The sequence below is a fragment of the Hyperolius riggenbachi genome, chromosome 2 (assembly GCF_040937935.1).
Source record: "Hyperolius riggenbachi isolate aHypRig1 chromosome 2, aHypRig1.pri, whole genome shotgun sequence".
Taxonomy (NCBI): domain Eukaryota; kingdom Metazoa; phylum Chordata; class Amphibia; order Anura; family Hyperoliidae; genus Hyperolius; species Hyperolius riggenbachi.
Window position 1 is genome coordinate 426,201,370 of NC_090647.1, and position 22,423 is coordinate 426,223,792.

At 43.0% G+C, this 22,423-nt stretch overlaps 1 protein-coding gene across 2 annotated transcripts in view; it reads left to right on the forward strand.

Annotated features, from left to right (window-relative positions):
• The first annotated feature begins 6,297 nt into the window (after window positions 1-6,297).
• NLGN4X (neuroligin 4 X-linked) overlaps window positions 6,298-22,423 on the forward strand; it is a 456,497-nt gene continuing 440,371 nt past the window's right edge. The window contains exon 1 of one of the 2 annotated variants that reach the window (XM_068269915.1): window positions 6,298-6,677. The gene's annotated coding sequence lies outside the window, so the exon portion shown is untranslated. The remainder of the gene's footprint in view (window positions 6,678-22,423) is intronic. The other variant, XM_068269913.1, reaches the window with a different exon arrangement.

Here is a 22,423-nt window from a genome sequence, read left to right on the forward strand (position 1 = left end):
AAAGCAGGAGCCCGCTACAGTGGGCTTAAGGAAGAGTCCCAGGGCATCCAAGAAGTGATGATGGCTGAGTGTAGGGTGCATAACACGTGGTGTCTTTTGGTGATGGCCCTGTCCCTGCTGTCTGTAAATGTGAGGGGGATCGGCTCCTCATACCGCCGGGCTGCAGTCCTGCAGGACCTTGCAAATTTTAGGGCGGATATTTTTTGTCTGCAGGAGTGTATATTGAAGACGGTACCAGGCTCTGGGGAATGGGCAGGGGGCAATGCCATCTGGTCCCCTGCCTGCCAGAGTAGGAATGAGGGCATTGGCGTGCTGTTTAATAACCCAGGCATAAAGGTTTTGTCACATGCTGTCATCATTCCGGGAAGGATGATGGTTGTGAATTTTGATTTTTTTGGTTCCCAGTACCGTCTTTTTAACTGTTACGCTCCTGCAGACAAAAATGAGAGGGCGGAGTTTTTGGAGGTGCTCAAGTTCAATCTGCCAGGCCGCATTAAGACCATTGTGGCCGGCGATCTGAACTGTATAAGATCGGTTGGGGATCGAGTGGGGTCAGGAGAGACCAAGCTGGACTCCACCAGTAGGATCCTCAACCAGATTGTGACAGATTTTGGACTGCAGGATGCAGCTTTGGCGGCAGGCAGTAGGGACAGGGAATATACTTACTTTTCGGATGCGGGCACGGTTAAGTCACGCATAGATTACTTTTTACTTTCTAGGTATGTGTTGGTTTCTGCTGTCTCTTATCACCAGGTCACTTTTTCTGATCACAGAGCCATTCTTTGTTCCCTGGAAACGTCGGAGAGAGTGGTGTTTGGGAAGGGAGTCTGGAAGTTGAATGTGGAGTTGTTGGAGGATGTGGACGTACTTGAAAGATTTAGGGTGGAGTATGCAGGATGGGTGTGTAGGAAGAGAGGTTTTGTGGATTTGTTAGAATGGTGGGATTGGGCAAAGAGGAGGATTTCTGGCTTTTTCAGGAATCTGGCGTATGAGAAGAGGTGTTTGCAGAGAGAGGAGGAAGAGAAGTGGAAAGTGAGATTGCAGTATTTGGTGAAGATGAAGGAATGGGGGTATGAGGTGGAGGAAGAGTTGGAGGAGGCAAGACAGCGAATGAAGGGGATGTTGATGGAGCGTGGGAAGAGGATTGTGTATCAGGCGAAAGTGAGAGATTTGGAAGAGGGGGAGTCTTGCTCCCGGTTCTTCTTTCGGAAGGTGGTGTCCAGTAGGGATGTGTTAGAGTCAGTGGTGGTGGATGAGAAGGAAGTAGTTGGTTCTGAAGTGGTGGAAGAGGTGCAGAAGTTTTATGTGGATTTGTATGGAGGAGGGAATGTTGTGTCAGATGTGGAGATGGAAGAGTATTGTGATGAGGTGTTGGAGGAGTGTTTGGATCCGTTGGAGGTACAGCAGCTGAAAGAGTCGGTGGCCACGGAGGAGGTATGGGCGGCAGTGGGTGCCATGCAAACAGGCAAGACTCCAGGGAAGGACGGGCTCCCAGTGGAGTTTTTTAGGTGGGCCTGGCCTATCATTGGTGGGGAAGTGGTGGAGGTGGTCCAGGAGGTTTTTTCTTCTGGACGGTTGTCCCCATCAATGCGGGAGGGAGTCATCACCCTGATTTATAAGAAAGGAGACAAAAAATTGATAAAAAATTGGAGGCCGATTTCGCTGTTGAATGTGGACTACAAGATAGTGGCGAAATTGGTCGCAAACAGGTTAAGGAGTGTGATAGCATCTATAATTGGAGAGGGGCAGACCTGTGCGGTCCCCGGTCGAAGAAGCGCCGATAACCTGGTTTTGTTAAGGGACATGATAAGTTTTTCACAGGAAAATAAAGTGCCGATGGTCATTGAGGGTATCGATTTGGAAAAGGCATTTGATAGAGTATCACACTCCTTCCTGTTCGGGGTGATGGCAAAATTAGGGGTCCCTGATTGTCTCCTAAAAGTTATTAGAAGTTTTTACACTGGAATTTCGAGCCAAGTCTTGGTAAATGGGGGTTTGTCCAGGTCATTCCCCGTTTTGTCCGGAGTCAGGCAGGGGTGTCCACTGTCGCCTATGGCTTTTATTTGTGTGGTGGAGCCTTTGCTGAGGTATGTCCAACGGGACAAGGTGGTGAAAGGATTTGTTGTGCCAGGTGGTGGTGGAGAGCAGGTGAAGTATTTGGCTTATATGGATGATGTGGCGTTTGTGGGTGGGTCGCAGGCTGATATTGATAGGATGAATTTGCATGTGAAGGTGTTTTGTGGAATGTCTGGAATGGCTGTGAATTGGGAGAAGTCCCAGCTGGTTTCCTTTGGGAGGCCTGTACCTTTGAATGTGGAGAAAGTGCCGGTGAGTCAGGAGATCAAGGTGTTGGGTGTGGTGTTTGATGCAGAGATGAAAGGTAGAAAGACTTTGGATGAGGTGAAAGGGAAAGTGGTAAGAAAGTTGAATTTTTGGAGGTTGCGGAAGTTGTCTTTTTCAGGGAAAGTGTTGGTGGTGAAAGCTGTGATATTGCCGTTGTTGTTGTACTTCTGTTTGGTCTTGCCTCCTGGCAAAAGATGGATGCAAGAGGTGCAGAGAATGTTGTTTGTCTTCTTCTGGGGTTCAAAGATGGAGAGGGTGGCACGGGTGACGGTTCACAAGGGTGTGTCTCTGGGTGGTTGGGATTTCCCTGATGTTGCTTCCTTTTTGTCTCTGCACTATCTGGTGTCTGTCCGTAGAGTATTGGAGTCAGAGGGGAGGGTGAAGGATTTTGTAAGATACTTGGGAGGATGGTTGTGGAACAAGTTGGGATGGGTTGCTAAGGACCTGAGCAAGCCTGTTGCATTCACAACCACGCTATGCTATCAAAAGGTCAAAGAAATTCTGTACAATTTCAATATGACAGGAGCAGCCTTGGCGGATATAAATAAACAGAACATAAAAAAATTGATCACAAGAAATGATATAATATGTTATATAAAAGGAATGACAAGTGCACAAGCAGAGACAATATGGAAAAGAATGAACATTAAAGGAACAACAAACAGACAAAAAGATGTGGTGTGGATGTCCCTGGTATCAGCACTCCCTACTAGGGTTTTTTGCAAAAGGAGGGGTATGACTCCCTCAGGAAGGTGCCCAAGAGAAGGGTGCGGAGGGGAAGAAGATGTGGATCACGTTTTTTGGGAGTGTGATTTTGCAAGGGATTTTCGGAGGAAGTTGGGTTTTTTTTTAGAGGTGGTGGTGGAGGTTAAGGGCACATCTCTTTTAATGGTGATGGGTGGAGTGTCACTGGGTGCAAAGGAAAAGGATAGAAAGGGGTGGATCGTGTTTTCTGTATTCAAGGAAGTTCTGTGGGATGCAAGGAATCTAATTGTATTCAAGAAGGAGCAGTTGTCATTGGAAGCAGTATGCAATTTTTTCTTGGCGAGATTGTATGTGGTGTATTTGGCAGATAAAAAAAGTGTTGGAGAGGAGAAGGCTCAGGAATGTTGGAAACAAAAAGAATGGAGCTCATTGATATAAAAAGTGCACAGATTTAATAAAGGCCGGTATGATGATTTAATTATGAAGGATGGGCAATATCGCTGCCAACCTGATGGAGAGATCCGCGTGATGGCTGGTTTTTAAGTGATTTTAATCTGAAAGGCCAAAAAAAAAAAAAAAAAAAAAAAAATCCGAAACAGTCTGTATGCATGTTGGATTATTATGGCTCTGTACAATTTAACAAGCTGACACATCATTGCATTCCAGCGGTTCTGGAGGTGTGTTTAGCTTCTAAGGGTACAATGGTTAATTTGCATATATTCAGCAGTGGTGCGCTGGGAGACATCTCGAGCTCACTCCAACCTGAATTATCGCAAATTATTTCTGTTTTAGGAAAGCAATTTTTTGTTTTTCTTAACATCTTAGTAAGGGGGCTTTTAGGACCATTGTAGTCCCTTACACACTCCAATGAGTTCTGGGTCACCATGAGTTGCTGGTTAGTCTTGACCAAGTTAAAAACCTATAGACAATATATTATACAAGGGGGACAGGGAATAGGTTGGGAGAGTAAAATCCAAAACTGAGTCAGGCCTCTTGCACACTACATGTGAATGATGCAATTCCAATTTTTATACAATCCGATTTTTGATTCCGATTAAAAAACTTGGTAGCATGCAGTACTTTTTTTTTTTTTTAATCAGACTCAAAAATCAGATCGTATAATAAATTGGAATCGCTTGTAGTGTGCTAGAGGCCTGAAGTCTGCAGCCTAGAAACGTGGAAAACATGGTGGAACCAGGTCCGTGGATCAGTAAATTTGTAAATTATATTCCTTTGTCTGTAACACAATTGTTATTGGGATTTTCGCATGGTAAGTATCCCTGGTTAATTTAGAACAATAAAGGACTTTTTTTGTTGTCGTGTTTTTTCTTTTTTTCAACTCTGCTGAAATGGGTAAGGGGTACCGTGTACCTCTATACTCATTTCTCCTGGGGAGAGGGCGGATTCCGGGGTCCGCTTGTTAAAGGGGAACCCTGGATGGCACCATGAACCCCCCAGGACGTCGGCGGCCCCACCTCCTCCTGGGGCACCGGAGGTGGGGAAGAGCCCCTTTTTCATGGATTGGACAATTGCTCTGGGGGAGAGGGGGAGGTTGACCGCCCCTCTCCTCCAGAGCCCCCCCTCCCCATACCATGGACCATGTGGGCTGGTATAACTCAGGGTGCGAAGCCCCACTTGGCCGGGACTCCACATTCTGGCTATCCCAGCCTGCATGGGGGACAAGGGATTAAGGAGGCTTGGGAGGGGGGACTCCACGCTGTCTGTTTCATGAAATGTATACAATATGTATACAGAACTCGGAATGCAGTAACCTGTACTGCAGCAGTGTCATTTTACACAGTTTAAAAACCATTTTTCCTATGAAACTTTGAAATCTATTTGCTCAAAAACTATAAGGTCTTTTCACAATTTTTTTTTACCATGTTCCTGCTCATCTTCTTAATATACATGCCAAATTTGGTGATGATAGCATGTACAGGGGCTTTACAATTAACCGCAGAAGTTGGCACTATTGACTTCAATAGAAATGCACTCGGAACACGAAAATTCGGAACACGAAATTCGGTTTTCGCATGCGGTACACGAGATTTCGACGAAATCGGAATTCACAGTTGGATCAATACATTTGCAATTTTCAATCTACTCCAGGATGTACAAAGCTGCCTCACTGGTGATACAACATAAGTCACCCAAAGCCTCGAACTGTACTGTGAACATGCCACTCACTCACCAACAATTAGAATGATATATTGCACAGCCTGGTAGACACTTTCAATTCAGATTGGCCAATCACTGACCAATTGTACCACCTCCATATAGTTTGAATGTTAACAAATATTGAATACTATAAGCAGATTGTGTAGGTAAACACTCATACTACATGGAGGTGATAAAATTGGTCAGGGATTGGCCAATTCTAATTTAATGTGTATGAGGGTGCATGCACACATACAATTTTGATTTGCCAATCACTGAACAATTTTACTATTTCCATGTAGTACAAGGGTCAACAGATTTTCAACACCATGAACAGATTGTGTAAGTAAGCTCAAATACTTCATGGAAATGGTATAATTGGCCAATCAAAATTGGATGTGCGTATGCACCATTAGATCACTAATAATCCTTATTCTAATAGCACTTTTCTACATTTCCTTTCTATTTGAATCACTGTGGGGACTTTCCTTTAAATTGGTTGCTATAGGCAACACAATATCATGCTATCTCACATCCCCTTTCTTCTTGCCTTTGTTTATAATGTTATTTTTTATATTTTTAAGTCAGCTGAGTTACTTTTATCTTCACAAACGGAGTTCCGATGTCACCCTGAATTTCTGAGATTCTAGTATATTATCTTTGTCAAGTAAAACAATGAAACCCCACAGAAAACAGAACTACTACTCTTTTCAACAAATACAACTTCATTGTTTACCCTATTTTATTCATACTTCATAAACACAATCATGTATTTTAACTGTAATCCCTGCATACACGTATAGTTTGGCATTACGATTTCTAGATAAATAATGAGTACATGTGAGTCATTTAGTTGTTTGCTGGCATATTTACACCCCCCCTTCTTTCAGAATAATACACCCCAGCTCTTCAGGCAAACAAACAACCTTGATGATTCTGTTCCATCTGAATTGCACTAGAATTAGCAGCTCTTTGCAATAGGTTGTAGATGTAGATATGGTTTCTGTAGTGATGCTGCAGACTGCAGCAATCTATTGGCTGCTGGCTTTGTAAATTTCATTCAGTTTGCTCCAATAGCTGAGGGAGAACGACTGGTACAGCCTGGTCCTCTCTCCCTCCTCATCCTCTCTTTTCCTTGCAGATCGGGCTCTCTCTCCCCATCTCTGCATAGGCAAACGGAGCTCTTTACTCTCAGATCCTCCTCTGCTCAAGCTGCTTGTAATGAATTTTCATGCTGAACGACCATACAACACTTGCTTTCCCCCTGCCATCAAGACATCCCTTTGTTTTCTGGCTATTACATTCCTTTGGTCTGCAAGACCTCCCTGGATTTCAGCAAAGATCTCTATGTATTTGTAGATGTAAAAGGAGCCTGATTTGCATCAAGCAGTTCGATTAAGGATTTCAATTTTTGCAGGATCTGACCGAGCAGAATCCACTGTGTGCAGAATCTCCCTCTCTGCTTTGTCAAGGTAAGGTGCTTAGCAGACTTTAAAACGCATTCTGTGTGCTAGTTACAGCTAACTATGCTTGCAAAGGCTGTACTGCAGTCATTTCTGTGACTACTTTTCCCCCATGGCTGCGAGTCAATACTTTTCCCCTTGTGTTCTGAACAGTGTGCTATTCAAAATCCAGTCTGTGTGTCCTGGGCAGTGATGGTCATTTTGCTGCAGTCTCCTGTTTGAACAGAGCCATGGTTGTGTGTGTAGTGTTTGCAAAGTAGATCCTATAAAAATGAAAATACATTTCAGCCAGCAATCTCGACAAAATCACTGCTGTGTGCTGTCTGTGGGGAAGCCCATTTGTGGTATTGGTTAACCAAAGGAAACAGGGATTATTGTTGCTATATCCTGTTACAGCAGAGATACTGTATCTGATCATTTGATACACTTTGGCTTAGATGTTGTTGCAGTGCCAGAGCCTTTTCTTTATTACCACAATGCTGTCGTAGTTTGTCTTGAGTATTTAGGGGTTTAGGTCACGTTAATCCTTTATATATCATTGCTAGCAAGTAAAGCATGTTATTGCCAAAGGGTTTTTTTCTGCACTGGCTTGGATATGGAATCTGTTCTAGTGATTTTATTGCTAGACTGCACCTTGCATATTGCAACACATTGCTTGCCATTCTGAATGTGTAATGCATATTGGAACAGAACGTGCTTTACAATCTGATTCTGCTATTGCTATTAGAATACCGAGTTAAGAGGGGGAAAAAAGTGAGAGAGAGAAATGAGCACGATCCCTTAAAAAAAACTATACCTATCAAACCCCCCTTCAGCGCCCCCACCCCCACAGTGGTGCATCAGAGGATTTTGGACTCCCTCCACTTTCCACTTTAAATGCTGTGACTGTAATTCTTCTTCATAACTTGATTATTACCTGCCTCCTGGATACCACACCCCCATAAATGACGGGTACAGAGCCCCTCACCCCCACCTTGTTTTAAGATGTATGGCTGATCTGATCTTGCAGACATTAGCTTGTATTGCATGACACAGAGAAGAAGAAGAGGAGACTTTGAGGTCCCCTGCTGCCTTTTATGCAGTAGTATCTAGCAAGTGGCTACTGACTGACTAGTCAGCTTTAGATCCTTCCTCTCTCTGTACACCAGGAAGATAGGATGCAGTCTGAATAACTGATTTAGTGCAACAGGGCTACCCTGCAATTTTTTTAATAGTAGGATTTTTGAGGCTCTCTCTTGAATTAAATGAAGATTTGCTCTTTGGTATTTCTACAGGCTCATCACTTTAATGATGCAGTATGGACTTGCTCGATGCACTGTTTCATGTAATCCATAGCAGTCTGCCTTTTGTACTGGAGATCTTCTAAAACACATAAGCAGTTTTCTGTCCACTTGCGAGAAGTCAAGTATGGATGTATTGATCTTTGTCAGTTGTCACCTGCATGTTTTAAAGAACACATTCACCAGCAAAACAAAAGGATACTTTTTGTGTCGTCTTCACTGGTGGAGATATAAGTTTTTTGTTTTTTTTTAAACAACCGTTAACATTTAGGTTTAGTTATCTATCAGCTTGCACAAGTGAACATTGCAGCAACTTGTCACAAAATCCAGTGGCATATGGACCTTGGGAGTCGTGAAATGGCAATGGACTGGTGTTTATATGTAGCTAAATCATGGGGTTCACTGACATTAATCGACCGCCCACTGTGAAATGTGACATAACTCAACCCATTCTGCTAGGATTTGTCACCTACTGTGACAATAAATGATCTTCAGTAGAGGTCAATCCATGTTGGACCTTTATAAAGTACCTTTTCTTACCAGGTTCTCTGTATTTTTCTCAGCATAGCTGTTTAAGTAACATTCACACTGTGAGATCAGGTAGTCATTTAAATATGTCTTCATTCTATAATTCTTAGGAAAGGTAAGTTGCAGCATCCCAGAAGACTGGCTCTATTCCCTGCACACAAGAAAGCATTTAACTGATGCGATTAATGACATCAGAGGTTACATTTGATGGCTTAGGACGTACCTAGTTTTACATTTTCATCACTCACATCATCTGGTAATTTTGACCATCTCCCCATGATGATCTTGAATCAGGGTACATTACAGCTACAAAGAACAACATCTGTCCTTTTAAGATTAATCCACAAGGTGGTAGTGTGTGCACTTCATTTTCAACATTCTCTGTAGTGGTCACTTAGCTGAAACATGTAGTTTGATGTATATACAGTAAAAGGTCTCACATAGAGCCATATATTATATATATAAAGTCCAATACCTGTTTCGTGACATCCATTACTCAATTGAGGCCTTCTCAATCACGTATTTAGAACCAATGACATCAATCTAACAGAAACATGGTAAAACGGTGAAATGTGGGTACAGGTTATTAGATAATCAGAAAATCTAATCTGTATTTGTATGATTTCTCTTGTGCACATAGACATGTTGGCTTCTTGGCAGGGAGATTGAATCCGTGAAAATACTTTTTTTTATTTTAGAGTGTAAATATTCATTATCAGATGCATTAAAAAAGAAAACTGAAATATTGGTGTACCCTTGAAGAGAACATCGAGTCACCTACTGAATGATTAGTTGTTGACTTAGCTAATTAGAAATCTGTTCCAGAGAATCCACGGTATTATGTTATTGCAAAGAAATTATTGACAGCTATTCCCAACACAGTTTCAGACGATTTCCCATTAGTGTTAAAGTTCAGGACATCAATCATGCTCAAAATGCAAATATAAGTCAATAAATAATTGTGGAAGACATTTGGATCGCAGTTTTCATCTACACTTTCATGGGAATATCTGGATACGATAGAGAACAATTACACTATGACGAAGATCTCTTTTTTTGTCTATATATATATATATATATATATATATATATATATATATATATATATATATATATATATATATATATATTATTTTTGTGTGTGTGTTGGGTACACAGAATGTACATTCTTTCATATCTCAAGGTCATTTTCCCAGTTTATATCATGTAAAGATTTTATTATTTTCATGTTGCTGACATTTACATTGCTTCCATGGACTATAAATTCAGCTGGAAATATTGGCAGGCAGACTTCAATCTCCGAGTAGTGACACGTTGTCTGGCTTATGAGAGCTGGAGCAGAGGAAGATGATGGCTATTTAGCGTGGCAACAATTAAAAAAATGCAGGCCTTCCTTTTAAACCTACGCTGGGCAAATAAAATATGGAACTTTCAGTCTGCTGTAGATTGCGCAATGTTGGCTTTTGTTTTAGAATTGCATAGTTTCATAGGATTGCTCTTAATATGGAAGCTGAAGAATCAGGAGAAACTATGAGGATTTTGATTGCAGCGTACTGCCCAGGGTAACATTTGCACTAATATTTTTTTTTTTTCAGTTTAAGCAACCTGAACACACACAATTTCAAAGTGAAGTGCAATGGATCATATAAGGGCCTTTATTCTTGATATGATTTTATGGTTCTACTATATGAAGGCTGGTGTTCTCAATTTACCCTAGAGTGTGCATTTGGCAATTTATACTTTATGCCACAGTTGTGTATGATCATCTGAATGCGTGCAGTCAACGCATGCAGAAAAATGTTTACATACCAGGCCTGTATCCAGAAAATCGTATAAAGGGCAGTGATGTTTTGCAGTGTACAGTAGCTAGAACCAACCAAGCAGAATACAGCACTTAACAAATACAATTAAAAAATCATTGTGATATTTGCTATGGATTTTTGATTTTATCTTTTTTTTTTTTTTTTTTTTTGAATCATTATCTTATCGGATAAGCCAAAAATCTAATTTGCATCTGTCCAAGCTGTTTAGCTGTTTTATCTGTCTAAATCTATGCTATTTGTGCATGATGTAAACTGGGAATTCAGCTTTTGAAGGTGATATAAAATATGCTTCAAAAAATCTTCAACTGTTATTAATATCTGTGTCTGTTATCACTAAATTTAATTAGCGGGATGACACTTGTACATTTGCAGTAGCAGGGGTATAATCTGTGCATCTCAAAATTGTAGAGTAGTTGGGTTTAATTGAGGGTACTTAATTGAAAACATTTAACACGATCCTTATGAGAAAACATTTTTTATAGTTCAATGGTGTACTAATTGACTGGGTAAATTCTGCATACTTAACAGAGTAGTCAAACTCCTGTTTGTGACAGGTTCCCAATATAACTCCTTCAGCTCTAAACAACAACAATCTCCCTTTCATGTAACGTAGCCATTCATGGTGACAAAGTCACCTGGATACATGAAGAGGACAGTTTTGTTCTTCTGGCTGCCAAGAAACATATTGGTCTGTCATTTTTGGAATTCAGCTGATTAAGAAAAAAAAGGAACTTGTTGCTGTAGGTTACAAGTCTAAGTATCCTATAAGAAACCTTGTAATAATAGGCTAGCCGTAAGCTTGCATCTGGCAATAAGCCATGCAGATCAATATGGAGTTCTTATTTCAAACAGCAGCACTCCTCTGTCACAGTTCAGCTCAGGTGCACTCAAGCAATGTTTGTAAAGCATTTATGCTCTGAGCCATTTCGATCCCCACATTTGACAGGGTTATGTACTCAGCTCTGTCACCTTTTAATAGTTCTCATTTTGTTGGCTTTACCTCTATGTCTAAGACCTAAATAACACCAGGCCTGCTTGTGGCTCCAAGAACTCACTTCTTTCTATACAATCGCAGATTGGCGAAAATATACTATTAATCCTTATGGTTGGTAACAAGTTTCAATCATGCACGGATTTGTAACTTTATGCCTTTTGTTTTGTAATAACTGATTGCAACATTTAATATAGTGTTTTATATTTGCCTTTGACAAAAGTATTTAAAGCTGTAGGCCACTTTATGATGTTCATGCACACAGAGAAAAACTCTGGTCCGGGCTCCTAGAAAGTCTCCTATACACATTCTTGACTCTCCCCTGATTAACTTTAAACCATTTCATAAATAAAGCTTGCTGTGTGAATATTCTAATGACATTGCCATTTTCAGGTCCAATAAACTGTTCAAGCAGTAGGACAATTGGGGAAGGACTATTGTTGTTCACGGCACTACATTTCCCACAATTCATAGAGGCACTTGCTAAGTTTGTAGTTTTGTTAGCCACTAAGTGAGAATGGAAGTAGAAGAATGAAACTAGCTCACTGTAACGATAGGTGTCAGCAACCAGAGAGAATCTGATTATTGGTGATCTGCAGTATCACCAAGAATACAGATCTATACCTGATTATGGATGATCTGCAGAATCACCAATAATACAGATATAGTACTAACCTCTGGACACCTGAAGCGTGTAAGTGTTTGGTGTAACAGTAGGAATTGAACCACCAGGGTAGCAGGTGGTCCAATTAGTACAGAGGACTCTACTGCAGTCAAGGGCTCCAGGAGAGAGAGTCCCCGGCTGGTTTTGCAGCAGGGCCCCCCTCTGAGGAGCAGGGGACCCCTGCAGGAGGACTGAGCATCCAAAGGTTGGATGACAGCCAGAAGGGTCGGGCAGGCCAGGTAAGGACACACAGGCAGATAAGGTACAGAGACAGGAGACAGAATTGGTAACCAGGGACAGGCAGGGTCGGCAACAGTAGATCAGATGTGCGAAGGTACCGAATCGGAAAACAGAAGAGAAGTCAGGAGAGATACAATTCATAAACAGATATCCATTAATGCCTAGTCTTGGGTGTGAGGTCCATGGTCTCTACACCCTGGAACTGGTCTAAGGAATAACACAGATGATATACAATATTCCTAGTCTGGGGTGTGAGGTCCGTGGTCTCTACACCCTGGAACTGGTCTAAGGAATAACACAGATGATATACAATATTCCTAGTCTGGGGTGTGAGGTCTGTGGTCTCTACACCCTGGAACTATGCTAGAGAATAACACATATAATAATACAGTGAACTGGCTAAGTGTGGATTCCCAGGCCCTCTTGGTTCCACCACACTGAAGGATCTGACTAAGGTCTGAGTGTTAACACATAGGTATTCGCAACGCCAGACAACCAGCAACTGAACAGCAAGAGATAGATATAGTAAAGCGCTCCACAGCGCCGCCCAGCTCCCATCAACCAATCACCTGCTGAGCTGGGATCAGCTGACTGCCTCGATCAGCTGACCCTTCTCCTATTGGCATAAAGAGCCTGTCTTGCGGCATGCGCGCGCGTAGCTCTCCATCTGTGTGCACTACTAGGTCCAGACAAACTAGAAGCATGTTGCCGCGGGGATACCGCCGCTCTGTGCGCGGATTCCACCCCTCTGTGCGCGGATTCCGCCGCCTCACTACCAGAACGCGCGGCGGCTTCTCCGCAATCCGTCACACTCACTCTTTCTCTTCCCCATACAGGAGATAAAGCTGTTTTTGTTTCATTATCTACAGGCAAATAAAAACAAAAAACAATAATGTCTGTTAAGTATACATTTATGTGAAGATAACATGATTTGGTGTTACATTTTACCTAGATTTCTTCCTTAAAGGCACTTGTTACATTTTACTCAGAGTTCTTCCTTAACCTCCCTGGCGTTCAATCTCTATTGGCGGCCTTCTTCTACAATATGCTACTTTTCCAATGGTAATCCTTATTACATGGTAATAAGTGGCTTCTGAATCATTTTCCTGAAATGAGATCACACAGGCCAGTGTTACAGCATTCTTCTGAAACTCCTTTTCCTTACCTGTTCCAGCAGAGTGACTCAGAAAACATTGTCTGCATTGTAACATGTGATTGGTGAATGGGATGCTAAGAATTTTGGTTTGCATGGTAATTAAATGCAAGCCTTTTGCCACTTTGTTGGACCAAACATAATTGGCAGGAATTACATTGGATTGACTCATTTCCAAGCTGTATATCAATTGCCTTAAATTAGTAAACATGATTTAAAGGAATACTATCAATTGAAACGACTTTTTTTTTAATACTCTATATTAGTGTACACATTACCACTAGTGCTAGTGGCACTTTATTTATTCACCCAGGTCTCTCTCTTGCTATCCCTGCTTAAAAATTCATTTCTCACACAGCTCATAGTAGTTTGGGTCACCCTGAGCTGCTTGGTTACTCTGTCACACAGCTCACAAATAGATTTCACTGTGTCACTCACAGCATGCAGGAGACATGAGGAAAAATAGGCTGATCTGAGGTGGTAACAGGTAACTAAATGAGCTGTAATATTGCTGGAAGATAACTAGCTATAACAATAGTCTGTGTTTACACTCAGACTGGCTGCCTGCTTGAGGTGATTCACTCCAGGCTGCATCCACTTTACAAGCTGCTGAGAGGGGCAGACCACTGTTTACAATTAGCATTATTAGTATCTTTATCAGTCAAGAGAAGCAAAAATAATAAACACACATTGCTAGAATCTTTAACCCCTTACCACCATATCAATAAGATTCTTTCAGCAAGGTGATAATTAAACTATAAACTGAGGAGTTGATAGCAACTCCCTGTGCAGAGACATGGTCTTAGCCCTCTGGGAGCCCTCAGGTTTTAGATACATTTGTATCCAATACTGACGCCAAAACTGACGGAGGATTTTACAGCTGAGAGGAACAGCTGTGTGAGGAATCAAATTGCTCCTAGTACTTGTCTTAATGTGTGCTACAACATACAGCATTTAAAAATAAATGCATACATCGATAGTATTCCTTTAAGTATATGCATCTCATTGGCCAGCTCTAGATACTAGCATTTTCAGAAAAATTCACTAATTGCTGCTTCCAGAGATCTGTCAATGAACCTAGAGTATTTTTACATAATGCTCAGTCAAATCATTGTAAGCCAGAACCTCTAGGATTTTGTGGAGGTATTGATACACACAATCACATCAATGCCAAATTATGTTGTAAAACTCTACATCCAGCACAGAGAGCCAGTCTTATCTCTGACTTATCACTTACTTTTATTTCAAATCAGCATGACTCTACAACAACATGGCAGTGGCAAACCCAAGATTTTCAAGGGGGCATTCCTTAAAGGTTTCTCTCAGAAATGCACAAAGCAATTATATGGTAGAACATTAAAGTATGATAGGATTTGATTGTAGGCGCCTCTGACAGGGGCGTAACTTGAAGTCCCCGGGCCCCCCTGCAAGAATTTGAGCGCCCCCCCCCTGGGCCCACTCATGGCTGTTTTAGGGGGAAAGGAGGGGTTGCAGCATGAGGGGAGAGCTTGGTAGCACGTCGGTGGGGAGGGGGGGGTCCTCCCCTTCCCTAACCTCGGGCTCTTCCCTCTGCGCTCTCCTCCTGCATCTATGTAAGTGTTAGCAGCAGCGGCGGCAGCTATAATTACCTCCATTCACCACCAGAGGTCGCCGATCTGCAAGGGCTTCACATTACTTTCACATTAATTCCTCTTTTAACAGGAAGTAATGTGAAGCTCTTGCAGATCGGCAACCTCCGTGGTGAATGGAGGTAATTATAGCTGCCGCTGCTGACACTTACATAGATGCAGGAGGAGAGCCGACGTGCTACCATCTCTCCCCTCATGCTGCGACCCCCACAGCCCCCCCCCCCCCAAACGACCATGAGCAGGCCCCAGGGGGCAGGGGCTACTTCCCCTATTGTTACGCCATTGGCCTCTGAGGTCAGTCAATGACATGACTATGTACTCTGTAAAGTGCTGCAGAAGATGTCCATGCTATATAAATACATGAAACAATGTTGATTTTTTCATTAATTTTAATTATTTTTTTGGGGGGGGGGGGGGTTGAGACCGAGACCGGAGAGTGAGAGAGAAAGATAGTGGGTGAAGGTATAGAGAAGCAAATTAAAGACCGTAAAGGAGGAAGAGAAGTGAATGTCAGGGTGTAGGTGCGGAAGTCGAGAGTGAAGGAAACACAGAAGAGAGAGGAAGAATCAGAGACAGTAATGGGGGAGACAGCGAGAGACACATATGACAGAGTAGAATCGATTAGAGAGAGAGGCACAGGTCAGAGGGAATGGGAGGCAACACATAAACTGATGGGAGATACCTAACCAGCATTGCAATATTCTATTTTGCAGGGCCATACTGAGATAATACACTGTACTCTGGATGAGAGACAGGGAAAAGGAGAGAGAATATACCAGTGAGAGAGGGTGAGAAAGACATGGGGGAAAGCAAGACACCCACTTCAGGGAGAATTGGGGCAACTGGATTTAAGAGGGCCATCACATGAGCAGCCCGAGACCAGGAAATATTTAGCTGGCTTATCTGTCCAGACGTCCCTCAGTGCATCTTCTCCTATCACTACAGAAGTCAGCTGATTGTAATCATTGCTATCTGTATCCACTGGTCTCTCTGTATCATAGAATATAAATATATCTCAGTACTTGGGCTGTGTAAAGCTCTCCTCTGTGATGACTGCAATCACCCTGTGCTCACAAAACAGAGTGTGGTGGCCAAAAAGGTACACAAACCACAGTCAGGCTATACTTCATTGCACAGGGAGGTATACTTAAATAAAACCACATAAGATAAATTACATTAAAACAGCTCCTCACATTGAGGGTACATGCACACTTGACCTTGTAGCATGAAATTGCATGTATTGCACTAACACCAAGGTAAAAGACAAGACAAGACAAATAACATTTATATCGCACTTTTCTTCTGGCGGACTCGAAGCGCCAGAGCTGCAGCCACTAGGACGCGCTCTATAGGCAGTAGCAGTGTTAGGGAGACTTGCCTAAGGTCTCCTACTGAATAGGTGCTGGCTTACTGAACAGGCAGAGCCGAGATTCGAACCCTGGTCTCCTGCGTCAGAGGCAGAGCCCTTAGCCATTACACCATCCAGCAAAAGTGCACATTAAAGCCACTGCCACTATTGACATATCAGGAAACATTGCCCACTCTCCTCTTCCAATGTTTAGTGAATATACAGTAGATATGAATGAGTACAGTGTATACAGAATACAGTGACTGAGCACAGCAGACATCTGTAATGAAGGGTAAAGGTAATCAGCGAGGTTCTGACTTACTGCATTACAAGCACACAGCAGGGGTACAGAACTGTGCTCATACCTGGTCCTAGGGTTGCCAGGTCGGCTGATGGAGAAAACCGGACAGGGGGTGGAGTTAGGGGCGGAGTCAGAAGCGCACTTTTATGTAGAGTGGGGCTAAGCAATGGGCTTTTTTTTTAAAAAATGTATAGTATTTATATCGCACTGACATCTTCTGCAGCACATTACAGAGTACATAGCCATGTCACTAACTGTCCTCACCTGTAGTACTGGTCCAGTGCACATAAGAGACAGCTTTTCACCAGTAAATGCACATTATAAGAGACACCTTTTCGCCAGTAAATGCACATAATAAGAGACAGCTTTTCCCCAGTAAATGCACAAGAGACAGCTTTTCACCAGTAAATGCACATAATAAGACACAGCTTTTCACCAGTAAATGCACATAATAAGAGACAGCTTTTCACCAGTAAATGCACAAAAGAGACAGCTTTTCACCACTAAATGCACATAATGACAAACAGCCAGTGTTCCCAGTATATGTAGCCAGGGATATATGTGCCCAGTATATGTAGCCAGGGGGTATATATGTCCCAGTATATGTAGGCAGGGGTGTAAATGTCCCAGTATACGTAGGCAGGGGTATATATGTCCCAGTATATGTAGCCAGGGGGTATATGTGCCCAGAATAGGTAGCCAGGGGGTATATGTGCCCAGAATAGGTAGCCAGGAGCTATATGTGCCCAGAATAGGTAGCCAGGGGCTATATGTGCCCAGAATAGGTAGCCAGGGGCTATATGTGCCCGGAATAGGTAGCCAGGGGCTATATGTGCCCGGAATAGGTAGCCAGGGGCTATATGTGCCCGGAATAGGTAGCCAGGGGGTATATGTGCCCAGAATAGGTAGCCAGGGGCTATATGTGCCCAGAATAGGTAGCCAGGGGGTATATGTGCCCGGAATAGGTAGCCAGGGGCTATATGTGCCCAGAATAGGTAGCCAGGTGCCCCCCCCCCCCATGCAGGAGGAGAACAGTGCAGCAGAGAGAGAGAGCTGGGAACAGCGGTGGAGAAGGGGGGCAATCTCCCCCCCCCTTCCCTCACCTTAGGGTGCTCTCTCTCCCCCGCTGTCTCCTCCAATATGATGTGCAGGCTGGCGGGTGGCTGCGGGCGGAACTTACCTCTGTGTCGCAGGCGCCGGAAGTTCGGGTCCCGCAGCCGCTGAGATTCGACTCAAAAAAGATCCGGATCAAAGATTCGAATCATTCATGAGCCGGACAACACTATTCAGACTGATTAGTGTTGTCCGGCTCATGAATGATTCGGATCTTTGATCCGGATCTTTTTTGAGTCGAATCTCAGCGGCTGCGGGACCCAAACTTCCGGCGCTGGAGCGACACAGAGGTAAGTTCCGCCTGCAGCCACTCGCCAGCCTGCACATCATATTGGAGGAGACAGCGGGGGAGAGAGAGCACCCTAAGGTGAGGGAAGGGGGGGAGATTGCCCCCCTTCTCCACCGCTGCTCCCAGCTCTCTCTCTCTGCTGCGCTGTTCTCCTCCTGCGCTGCGGGGGGGGGGGGGGGCTCTAAACCGGACAACTTAATTGTCCGGTTTAGCATGCCTTTTTGCACCGGACACAGCGCACAAAAACCGGACTGTCCGGTGTAAAACAGGACACCTGGCAACCCTACCTGGTCCTGTGCTCTGTCAAGTTCCCCAGAGCTGCTCCATACTCTGCTGCTGCTAAATATAAAGTCAACTGTAGCTGTTAAAGAAAGGGGGCGTGGCAGCACATAGTGCAGGCAGCAGTACGGTGCTGTGAGCTGCAGGATGCCTGCAGACATTATGGTGTCTCAACTTGTGCCTGTCCCCAGACACTGCACTGGCCCTGGTCTGAGGGGGGAATCTGGGCAACATAAACTAGCCTATGCATGGCCAATTATGGTTTTGTTTTGTTGTTTTCACAAACACCAGCTGTGCATTTTCCTCAGCTAATAAGGTTAGCCTCTTTAGCTCTGGAGTTTGAGTTGCCTCATTGTTTGCTTTGTTGTAATCTCTCTTTATTTTTCATTAGTTTTATAAAAGTTGCACAATGATAGTTTCATATATAAGAAGGACATAAAGATGCAGAAACACAAAGACAAAAAAAGAGAGAAATTAAAGAATTAAACAAGAAAGAAAAAAACTACCACAGCTGATTAACTTGTCCAGATCATTCATCTTCCCATATATTCAACATTTTTCAGAACTTACATACTGGAGAAGAAAGAAAGAAAGAGGTTTTTCAGCATCTCTACCTTATTAGTCGGAAGGGGGTCATATCGGAGTGGAGGGACTAACCAATGTCTATTGGATTTTAAACAATTTGTTTGCCATCTTTTTCATCTTGTGTTTAAAGGGATACTGTAGGGGGGTCGGGGGAAAATGAGCTGAACTTACCCAGAGCTTCTAATGGTCCCCCGCAGACATCCTGTGTTGGCGCAGCCACTCCCCAATTCTCCGGCCCCGCCTCCGGTTCACTTCTGGAATTTCTGACTTTAAAGTCAGAAAACCACTGCGCTTGCGTTGCCGTGTCCTCGCTCCTGCTGATGTCACCAGGAGTGTACTGCGCAGGCACAGACCATACTGGGCCTGCACTGTGTGCTCTTGATGACATCAGCTGGATCGAGGACACGGCAACGCAGGTGCAGTGGTTTTCTGACTTTAAAGTCAGAAATTCCAGAAGTGAACCGGAGGCGGGGCCGGAGCATCGGTGAGTGGCTGCGCGGGCACAGGATGTCTGCGGGGGACCATTAGAAGCCCCGGGTAAGTTCAGCTCATTTTCCCCCGAACCCCCTACAGTATCCCTTTAATTGGGATCTTTGATAACTGTTAACTTTGATAAGGTGTGTTATCTCTGATAAAGCATGCCATTTGTCCTAGTGAATCAAGCCCTAGATGTATACTATCATAATTTAAAATATTAAGGGTTCTAAACCAGCTAATGCTCTGTGTCACATCAGTTTGACATACTTAGCCTTTGTGCACTTACCATTTCATTAAAAACTTAGAAAATTGTTTATGCCTCTCTGAGCCATTGTAAGGGTAGATTAGTTTGGGTAGAGCAACCATTTTTAATGTTTCAACTTTCCCAATTATATTTCAAGGCATTTTGGATAGAGATTGTATATATCATATCTTTTAGTATGAAGTTTAGGGAGCAGAGCGTACGTTAAAAAAGGGCGTCAGGAAAAAAGGTCGCAGGGTTTTAAACGATAAGCATGAATAGCGTTTAAAAAAAAATTGTGCTATATTTCGTTTAAAAATAATGTTTTATAAAGTTATAAATCATTAAATAATGTGTATGATCTTCTAGTCCACCCTGGGTGGAGGGGTGCATCCCCATCTACTATCTACAGAGAGCGACTTCTTAACCTGAGTGGGGTGAGGTCCTAATGCTCCCCACCTGCATTTAAAGTGGTTGCCTATGGGTAACCCATGTTTGAGTATATACATATAAAATTGTATTGAACTCTTCATTTTACCTGACAATACTGCACCGTATTGGGCTCTCGATTCGCTTCTTGTTTTTAAATGTCAGGGAGGTTAAAAGTTGAATTATACATTATATGCATGATGCAACACTTACAGTAAAGCATGCAGTACATGAGAAGCATCCTTTGCTGCAACAGTAAACATGCATGTTGCCTGATATCTCACAGCATGCCTAGCATTATCCCAAAAGATTCTGTCGCACTGCATTGTTAACATGCCACTGTGAAAATTACAATATTTGCATTTGCCATGTGATTTTATTGTCCAGCACACAGTGCCAGTGTGAAAGTAGCTTATATTTGATATGTTGCATGAGTGCCTGGTCTATCTTATGTTGGCGCTTTATAAATCAATAATAATAATAATAAATAATATCTTATGACTTTCCACATGAAAACGATGTGATAGATTATTAGACTGCAAAATACTGCTACGCATATTTCCTTCCATATGCACTTTTGAACCTCAGAAAATTATTCTGCTTTTAGAACTTTTTTTATTTATAGTGCTGAACAACACAGGTCTTGTGTCCACACAATACTAAATGCACATGCATACACTTAACAGAATTGGTAAGAACCGAGAGGAAAACCGGCAAATGTGTAACGACTGGTGTAGCACACAGACGTCTGATTATTGTGTGATCTGCAGAATCACCAATAATACAGAGTCTATACCCGATTATGTTGTGATCTGCAGTATCACCAATAATGCAAATATTAGACGGCTGAGAAACAAAGGTGTAAAGTGTTTGGTGCAACAGTAGATTAAATGGATAGATCTCACCAGAGAAGCTGTTGACTACTATCTGAAACAACAGTGCTAGACCTCACCAGGGGATCTGGTGGGTACTAGCTGCAATAACAGTGCTAGCCCTCACCAGAGGAGCTGGTGAAGTACTAACAACAGGAGTGACAACAAAGTTTGGCTAAACCTTACCAGGTGAGCTGGTAAGGTACTATCAGCACAATCAACTGAAAAGTTTAACTAGACCTTACCAGAGGAGCTGGTAAGGTACTATCAGTCACAGGAGCTGTATAACTTAAACCTCACCAGAGGAGCTGGTGGGTATTAATCTAAAGAGCACCTCACCAGTGGCAAGCGCCCACTGGTGAGTAGAGAGGTCAGACAGGCTAAGTTTGACAACTGAGAGGCGAATACAGTACAGAAACATGAGGCAGAAGAATAGTGAGTTATCAGGGAGAGGTTCAGCAACTAAGGTCAGATAGGCAGAAGTACAGAATCAATGAGCAATAGCAAGGTCAGAGTATAGCCAGAATCATACACAGGTAATCAGTTATACAATATAACAATAGACCTAGTCTTGTGTGAAATCCCTGGTTTCCTCCCAGATCAAAGCACATCGGATACTAGTCTAAGGTCTGAGCGCTAACACGAGTGTATTCGCAACAGCAGACAAGTTGCAAATGACCAGTGAAGGCTTAAGAAGCCGAGGAGAGCTCACAGCTGCGCCCCTTACCAATCAGCCAATCCGAGCGGCGTGAGTCACCTCTGACGTCAGCCGACCGGCAGGTCAGCTGTAGTGCCTTCTTCCAGCAAAAAGGTCCTGTCTCCGCGCGCGCGCGATACAGCGGCCCTATGAGCACGAGACAGTACCGTTCCCGGCATGCTAGACGCCGATGGAATGGATGAGGCCTGAGAACAGGGAACAAAGGCGGCTGTGGGTATACCTGCATGTCCGCAGCTGCCATGCAGATGTTACAAAATGTTACTGCGGTGGTGTAATTTTGCAGAACAGTAGTAGTCACATAGCTGCTTCAGATCGATATTTCTAGCTGGATAGTTGGTCAGTAGGTATCTGCTTCTGCCATACACAAGACTGTTTACCCAATCCTCTCATGTTTGGCCTTCTGAGTGACCCTTAATTCATGTTTATGACAAGGATTGGTTCTGCTGATTTCACAAAGGTTGGAGGACAGTGTGCAACATAAGCGGTTACAAAATAAATCTGAATTGAATTTCAAAAACCTTTTGCTCTATTAGGTGGGAAAAACCCAGCAACTTCCAAGAAAACTACAACCCTCACACGAGCATAATATAGAAGGGTTTCTGAAAATGTAGCAATTAGTGGTTACACGACTGCAGTCCTGTGGATACCACCATCATAAAGACTTTTTTTTAGTAAATCTAGGATGACATGGATTCATCAAAGACAATTTATTGCTGTAAGTATATAGATTCTACTCAGCAAGACAAACTTTCCTAACCTTTCTCCAAGCAAAGCAATGCTTGTTAGAATGTTATGA